General features: G+C 41.6%; 1 long non-coding RNA gene across 1 annotated transcript in view; it reads left to right on the top strand.

Moving 5' to 3' along the window:
- Nucleotides 1-7,378, top strand: part of LOC105549184 — an 8,441-nt gene extending 1,063 nt beyond the window's left edge. The window contains exons 2-3 of the long non-coding RNA XR_001007509.1: nucleotides 841-1,436; nucleotides 5,784-7,378. This is a non-coding gene — a long non-coding RNA (uncharacterized LOC105549184). The remainder of the gene's footprint in view (nucleotides 1-840; nucleotides 1,437-5,783) is intronic.
- Nucleotides 7,379-8,449: the final 1,071 nt, after the last annotated feature.

Raw genomic sequence — 8,449 nt, 5'->3', positions numbered from 1 at the left:
AATAATAATAGAAAATAAATAAAACAGAAAAAAAAGTTTGAAGAGAAATGTGTTTTTTGAGCAAACTGAGTTTTTGTTTGTTTTTGAGACTGAATTTCATTCTTGTCGCCCAGGCTAGAGTGCAATGGTGCAATCTCAGCTCACTGCAACCTCCACCTCCTGGGTTCAAGCAATACTCCTGCCTCAGCCTCTGCCCGGAGTAGCTGGGATAACAGGCAGGCACCACCATGCCCGGCTAATTTTTTTGTTTTTAGTAGAGATGGGGTTTCACCATGTTGGCCAGGCTGGTCTCGAACTCCTGACCTCAGGTGATCCTCCTGCCTCGGCTTCCCAAAGTACTGGGATTACAGGTGTGAGCCACCACGCCCGGTGAAGATTTTCACTTTCAAGCTGAGCTGTCCAATATGGTAGCTGCCAGCCACAGGTGGTCCATTGGGTGTCTGAATGGAGATGTCTGCCAGTGTAATGTAAACATGGGTTTTAAAAGACTCAGTCCAAAAAATATATATCTAAATTATCTCTTTAATCATGTGGTATATGAATTACATATTTAAACAATGTAGTTTTGACATATGGATTAAATAAAATACATTATTAAAATTAATTTCACCTGTTTCGTTTTGCTTTTTTTAATGTGGCTGAAAAATACATGGTTCCCATCTGTGGCTCATTATATATTTTATTGGACAGCACCATTTTAGAGATAGAAAGCAAGCTGTACTTCTGCAGGTATTCATCCTGAATCAAGGATCAAATATAGGTGTGAAAATTTTCAGATCTGTTAAGTATCTATTGATGTGTAAAACAACTTGACTTAAATCAACATTTATTATCTCGCAGGTCTGTGTGTTAGGAATCTGGGTGTCACTTAGGTGGGCCTACTGGCTTAGGGTCTCTCATAGGCTGAAATCAAGGTGTCACCTGAGGCTACCGTCATCTCAAGGCTTAACTGGCGAAGGATGCACATTCAGTCACCCTAGATGGTTGTCGGCAGGACGCAACTCCTCATGGGCTACTGAATTGAGGACCTCTGTTTATTGTTCCTGTTGGCCCAAGGCTGCCCTGAGTTCCTTGCCATAAGGACCTCTCCATAAGGCACCTTGCAACATGGGAGGTGCTTCATCAGAGCCAGCTGGTGACAGAGTACAAGCAAGATGAAAGTCACAGTCTTCTATAACCTGATCTTGGAAGTGACAGCCTATCATTTTTGCCATATTCTTCTCATTAGAAGCAAGTCACTAGGTCCACACGCTAAGTAAGGAGATTGCAGAAGGGCATAAATAGGAGGAGATGGGGATTGCTGAGGGCCAATTCAGACGCTGCTGCCTAGAACCAAGGAGTACACGAAGCACACGCAAGATGGTTCATCCTGGCAGAGGAGGAACAGTTCTTCCCTCATAACTGAGCTGGAGAGGCACACATGGCAGAAGGTAGAGGTAGACTGTTGTAGTTGGCGGTGACAAGTCGTAGGACCAAAGCTGATGACATATTTGTTTATCTCCGTGAAGCAGGAGGCGAGATTGTCTGCTGAAGGAAAGGATGTGCGTGGTTTGAGGGGAAGAAGAAAGTTTGGGAATGACCACCTAGTAGAGAAACACAGTCCAACTACCAGGCAGTGCCAAATGAAAGTTCAAAATTACCAGAAGTGAAAAACCAGTTCAGCTCACTTGGGTGATTTTCTCTACCAGCTTTCAGCTGCCAGGGTACTAGCTCAGACAAAGTGGCAAAACAAATATGCCAGCTCTAGGGTAGGAAAATTTTTTTATCCACATGTGAGTGCAGCCAAGAAACAGTAGTGTGAATTATACTGGTGTATATTTCTCTCCATTTAATTCTTCCAACCCACCCTGCCCAGCAGGCCTCTTTCCACTGAGCAGCCAACAAATTAAATAGCCTGGCGTGTGAGCTTTTGATACAGCTGTCTTGGACCTGCAGTGCATGCAAATAACCCGCTTTATTCCTCTCCGTCCCCTGCATAGTGGCTCAGTGGGCAAAACTCTCCAGCACTTCAAAGAAGATCTGTGACATGGAACAGACCCAGGGGCCCTGTCTGCACATTACGGCTAAATATTGATGATAGTGACCTCCAAAATACCACTAGATCTCCCATGCTAAAACTGCTGTTTAAATATAGCTAATATTTACGATAGAAAGCATACAATGCTTATGAAACAGTAGGCTCCAGTACACCTTTTTAGATACCCAGAGGTTGGTTGTTTGGTTGATTGGTTGGTCGGTCCGTTGGTTGGTTACGTTTAAAGTCACAGAAAAAACAAGCCAAATAAAGATGCAAAAGTGCATCCCTTCCCACGAAATGCATATGCTTGCTAGGAAGATCATTTCATCCTCGTTTGTCTGAGACTGTAGAGAAGACTTATCAGTCCCAGGTAAACTCAGATGGTTAATTATCCTAATTTACCCATGATCCTTCTCAGAAGTGGTCCAGGAGCAAAGCTGCAGTAGGGAGAATTCATAAGACTGGTCTTGCAGCAATTTCTCCTGGTTCTCTGAGCAACACCGATCATGGTTCTTTCCTGGCAGCCCTGGTCCCTTAGACAAAGCTGATGGTTTCCTAGAGAGAAACAATCCCTCAGGTTATTACTGTTTTCATTTCAGAGTGTATCAAATTCATCAAAAAAGATTTACCAGATGCTTATTATTTCCAAAATACAGTGACAAATGTGGCTGGAGACATGAAAGTATTAAAAAACTATTCCTGTCCTCAAAAAAACTAATATAATTGTGAATATAACACAAAAATCTGTAGGGTGAAAAAAGTCTAAGTAAATAAAACTGACATGGAGGACAACTTTAAAAAAATCACAAGTCAGAATATGATTAATTGCAAATATACCCTTGGAAAAAGAGTGACTTTTAGACTCAGAAAATTCATTTTTTTTTTTTTTAACAATAAAGGTAGCTTTTGTAGTGACCTGCTACCATTGGTTGAACAAAGCAGAGGAGAGGAATAGCTGTCACTTCAGACAACTTTTTTTTTTTTTTCCCGAGATAGAGTCTCGCTCTGTTGCCCAGGTTGGAGTGCAGTGGCACAATCTCAGCTCACTGCAACCTCCGCCTTCTGGGTTCAAGCAATTCTCCTGCCTCAGCCTCCCCAGTAACAGGGATTACAGGCGTGTGCCATGATGCCGGATAATTTTTGTATTTTTGATAGAGACAGGGTTTCACCATGTTGACGAGGCTGGTCTTGAACTCCTGACCTCAAGTGATTCACCCACCTCAGCCTCCCAAAGTGCTGGGATCACAGGCATGAGCCACCACGTCCGACAACTTCAGACAACTTTTTAAGTTTGAAAACTGTGAACACAGGCTTTCAGGTGAGACACACTGGGTCCCAATGTTATCGCTGTCACCAACTAGGCATTGGAAAACTCACCAATGCATTCTTTTCTCACCTGAAAAATTGGGATAATCCACCTCCATCGTAGAGCTGGTGAGAGAATTCCTTGAAATAAGCTGCAAAATCATTTACCACATTACCTAGTATACATCAGGTGTCCAATATATAGTTTCTGTCATGATTTGTGTAAGTATTAATAGGAAAATGGCAAGTATCACTTCATCTTCCCTCCACATTTTACAATTGCTTTCATCTGAAAAATCTGGTGCAATTCAAATTGCATATTAAGTCATGAGTGCTGCTTCATTGCCTCTGTGGATTTAAAAGACACAGAGGACTCTCACATGTTCTTGTCTGAATGCACTTTCATTCAAAATGCTTTACATTTTGAAATTGTCAAATTCAGGTCACGTGTGATGCAAAAATTAGTATGGCTGGCAATGTACTTAAACTTGTGCTTACAACTTTGTCTTACCTTTTTCCCTATCATATTAGTTATCTATTGCTACATAACACATTTCTCCAAAAGTGGCAGCTTAAGCCAACACATATTTATTATCTCATAGCTTCTGTAAGTCAGGGAGCTGGGAATGGTGTAATTGCATCTTCCATTGCGGGATCTCTCCAGAGGCCGCAATCAAGGGGTGAGCTGGGCTGTAGCCATCTTATGGCTCAACTGGGGAAGACTTTCTTCCAAGCTCATGAGACTGTTTTCAGGATTCAGTTCCTCTCAGACAGTTGAACTCAGGGTCTTAGTTCTTTGCTGCTGTTGGCTGGCAGCCACCCTCAGAAGTTCCTTGTCACGTTGGCCTCTTCATCATGGCAGCTTGCTTCCTCAAAGTCTTCAAGTCAAGAAGGCAATAAAGAGAGTCCATCAGCAAAACGGAAGTCACAGTCTTTTGTAAGCTAATCCTTGAAGCTTGAAAACTGTGGCATCCCTTCAGCTTAGCTGGAGTTGGTTGGTTAGAAGCAGGTCACTAGGCTTAACCCATGTTCAAGGGGAGAGAGAATAGCACATGGCCATCAAACCAGGCGATGGCGATCCTCATGGGCCATCTGAGAAGCCTGCCTACCACAGCTGTCTCTTAGAGGATCTTGGTCACTACTTGTCTACAACAAAGATGAATAAAACAAACAACACTGGAAGACAAATTAATGCTACCAAATGCACAGGGTCCTAGAAACAACAGGGGCAGAGCCACATGTCTTCCTGCTGAGGCAGCTGCCTCACTGTTTTTTGTTTGTTTGTTTTTGGGGGTAGGGGGGACATAGTTTTATTCTGTCACCCACGCTGGAGTGCAGTGGCACGATCTCAGCTCACTGCAACCTCTGCCTCCCAGGTTCAAGCGATTCTCACGCCTCAGCCTCCTGAGTAGCTGGGATTAGAGCCATGTGCCACCACACCTGGCTGATTTTTGTATTTTGAGTAGAGACAGGGTTTCACACCATGTTGGCTAGGCTGGTCTCAAACTCCTGACCTCAAGTTATCCGCCCACCTCGGCCTCCCAAAGTGCTGGGATTCCAGGCATAAACCACTGCTCCCGGCCTGATTTTTAGTATTAATCAGAACTAAACAATCTTGGCATGTCCTGCAACACAACCTGTCTGCTTCTTTACAATTGTATGACCTACCCTCTAGTGGAATCTGAATAAAGTTGAATTTGACTACATTGAACCTTAAAAACTTGAGGAGTACCAGAATGACTGTCAGAAGCATCCATAAGCAAAGAAAAAAAAGAAAAAGCAAAAAACACAGTGCTGAAGACTTTTGGAAATTAGCCCCTAATCACAGAAAGTGAGTAAAATTAGGCCATATGTTTTTGGCCAAAGGATTTGGCTTCTTTGGATCTCAATTTCCTTTTGGAAGTCTGAATGCTACAACAGATAATCTCTCAGACTCCTTCCATCTCGAGAGTGACCCAAGATTTCACAACCAATTGTTAGTGAAAATGCTGCTGTGCGCTAAGGCGCTTTCCCCTAAATCCAAAAGCCTTCCACCAAAGAAGGGACAGTCCCAGGAGTGATCATGAAGGGTGGCTGCAATGAACGGTTTTCACAAACTGCATCTGCAAAGCAGAGCTTAATTTTCTCCCATTTTTGCCATGCAGGGAGCTAGTGAAAATTAGCAAAGCTTTTGAAAGGTTGAGTGACCATCTGGTGACAACAGTGCCATATCAGACACTGAGAAAGGTTCAAGTGGAGGAGGGAACAGAGAAAAAAGCCTGTAGATATTTCTAAGTGGAAAATGGCCCTGAGCCAGGCATCCTCTGCCCTCTCTCAAAAGGCCTCACAGAGTGGCATGAGCGCCTCATGGGTGCACAATGAATACTCATTGACTGAACAAAGAAAACTGGGTATTCAAAGGTTTTGGGGGGTTTTGTTTGTTTGTTTGTGTAAGATTGATATGAGATCTGTTGTCTTTCAGGTGCACATTCACAGAAATCAAGGATGTAAGATGAAGGTATGTCCTCTGATATACAGCAAGGTCCAGTTGACTCACTGAACTGAGAAATGCATGCATACCTATAAAAGAAAGAAAGAGCTAGCTTCAGTACGTGGCCTAGAGAAACTGGAATCAGAATAGAACGAATAAGATGAACTGGAAATGTCATGCTTTTGAGCTACTGTCTCTAGAATAGAGAGAGTGGCATCAGTTGGAGTCCTTAACATTTGAGGCTTCTTGGCTAAACTAACTTCCCCCAGAGAGGGCTAAGACGGGTAATACCATGTCTGCCTGTGACTCTCCTTCTAGTCAAGCTTCCGAGTGGGCTCAACCTCCATTCAGGATGATGGTAGTTACACAGCTAGTGAAAGAATGTTTTCACTGGGTTACAAAGTCCTAACAGACATTTTTTTTTTCTTTTTTAAGAGTTCTGTGTAATTTTTTTCTTTTTTAAGGGTTCTGTGTTTTTTAATAGTTCTAATCTCATATGAGATGATTTCAAAGTTTAGCTCTCAGTGGGAAATCATATTTCCACATTCCAGGGAAAGAGGAGAGAGCCCCTGAGTTCTATGAGTAGTACCGACAATCATCGCCTACAGGGAAATGATATTTTGGGCAAGCCTGCATTCTTTTATGAGCCACAAAACCATATAGCAGGAACTTAGATGCAGAGACCCTGTAATAAATACATTCCTTCCACCAGCTCTTAGACATCTGGTTCATAAATTGCTCCATTTGACAGTGAACGGGGAAAATGGATGAGAAACGTGGCCTCAAGCACATAATGTATATATGGTCAAAGAGTCATGACCCACGTGGCCACATTACCAGATTATATCGTGTTCTCACTTTCTCTACAATAGGATAAGCACCAACAGGATAGATATACACTCCTCTCTCCAATTTAATTACACCTTTATTATTACTTTACTTATATGCGCATAAGCAGCAACAGCTAATGTAAAGTGGAAATTGTAATACAATTTCCATATTGTATCTTTGCTGTCTACAAAATTATATAAAAAATGTGTCTCACCCTTTAGTTGGGACCATTTAGAAGCCTGACAGCAATTACACAGAGTGTATTGGAGTCACCCGCACAATCTCCTAATGGCAGCTTGGCCCAAAGCCAAGCTTTACGCCAAACCTCAGGGAATTCAAATGTAAAAGTCAGCAACATTAGAGGTAGTGATTCAGTTTGGAGAAGATATCGCCTTTCGTGATTTATTACAGCCAGAGCTTTCAGTACATTTAGAAGATGGTCTAGCTTAGTTGCATTTTCAAAGGAGCGCCACTGCATAAATTGAGGAACATCTGAACTGGAGGCTATCAGAATGGAAAAGCTTGACTAGGGCTTGAATTATGTGGAAAGCGTAATTCGTAGAAATAGGTCCTCAAACACACAAGAATCTGCAAAAATGAGCTATACTTTCAACCCCCCAATATCTAACTTGTGATCATTTGGCAGAGAAGGATCTGTTACTGTCAAGTATTTTTAAATGACTGCAAAGACATTAACTCCCTAGGTTCAGGATAATCATTCAGTACCAAGAATAAACATATAATTTAAAATATTAGTCTTGCCGGTGCTTGTGATCTATGACTAAGCTGCACTTTCACAGAGAATTCCAAATCTCTCCTCTCCGCAACCCAAGAGAACCTGCACAAAGACTTGTGACCTTATGAATTTTCACAGGTTTTCCCCAGTGGATGTCTTTGGTGTCTGCTATCTCAACTGCAGATACACCGGTGAGTCGGTAAATCTTTTCAAAATACTTCTGTTCTTTCATACTCAGTTCAGATTTGGGAGAAAAAAAGTAGGAGCGACAGTTCTATTTAGAACAAAGCAGCTTAGAAAAAATAAGTGAGGCTTGTAAAAATGAATCTATCTGTACATGTATTTTTGTCAGAAGAAAACAACATCATAAACTGCAAGTCCATTTCCCACTAGCGTCTTCGTTTTCATGTTTTATTGCATTCCACAGTGGTTTTGCAACCAGCTATATCAAGAGTTTCCAAGAAAAATGTAAACAAGGATTTTGCAGTGACTCCAGCTAGAACACATGAATACGACTGAGAACAGAATATCTCGACTTACTTTGGTCAATTTTGTAGTAACTAAATAAGTAAGATTTTTAAAAAGTAACTTAAAAAAAAAAAAATCTCTACTGAGCTATCTGGAGACAAAAGATCGTGCTACATTCCAAATCACCAAAGTCCTTCTGGCACACACATCAGAAAGTGAAACATATCTGCCTCGAAGGAACTGGGCAGAGATGCTTCTATCTTTAGGAAAACAACCCCATTTTCATAATAAGCCTATAAATCATATAGTTATTATCTGGTGCTTATTTGTAATGGGAAACATCCTGGGATACTATCCATGTATTTTTTTCTGGGATCTGTGGCTCTAAAGCCCTTTCCCCAGCTCAGGCCACTTCCACTGCCTCAAGAAAGGAATAACTCAAAGGACAAGATCATCAGCTCCAAGCATTTATTCACTTTTTTTTTTAACAAACATTTATTGAGCCCCATGTATGTGCAAGACACTGTCCTAAGTGCTGAAAAATAAAGCAGTGAACAAATTAGACCCAGTCTTTATCTTTATTGACTTTTGTATTCCAGTAGGGAGAAGTCAATGAACAAAT

Source organism: Mandrillus leucophaeus, unplaced genomic scaffold (assembly GCF_000951045.1).
Source record: "Mandrillus leucophaeus isolate KB7577 unplaced genomic scaffold, Mleu.le_1.0 Scaffold430, whole genome shotgun sequence".
Taxonomy (NCBI): domain Eukaryota; kingdom Metazoa; phylum Chordata; class Mammalia; order Primates; family Cercopithecidae; genus Mandrillus; species Mandrillus leucophaeus.
Note: the sequence above shows the minus strand (reverse complement) of the source record. Positions and strands in the feature narration are given on the sequence as shown.